Source organism: Sinocyclocheilus anshuiensis, unplaced genomic scaffold (genome assembly GCF_001515605.1).
Source record: "Sinocyclocheilus anshuiensis isolate Anshui unplaced genomic scaffold, SAMN03320099.WGS_v1.1 scaffold85, whole genome shotgun sequence".
NCBI classification, from domain to species: domain Eukaryota; kingdom Metazoa; phylum Chordata; class Actinopteri; order Cypriniformes; family Cyprinidae; genus Sinocyclocheilus; species Sinocyclocheilus anshuiensis.
In genome coordinates this window covers 1,346,270-1,346,510 of record NW_015536800.1, presented here as the reverse complement: position 1 = coordinate 1,346,510, position 241 = coordinate 1,346,270, and positions in this window count along the sequence as shown.

The following is a 241-nucleotide window of genomic DNA, read 5'->3' as shown; positions in this document are numbered from 1 at the left end:
ATAGTAACAATCCTGTCAGATCGTCCATCCTTTGAGTGAGAGTGTAACGTTACAGGTCGGCCGATCTGGTTTAGTGGTTAAAGTTAACCTTTTTGACATGTTTCCGTGTTGTCATTGCTCAGTCTGAAAAATCACAGCTACTTTATGCAGGCTGTATGCATTTGACTGTGGTATGGTAGTTAAATAGCCCCTAGACCTCAGTTATCGTGAAAAAAGCCAGGAAATTTCAGTTTTGACAATA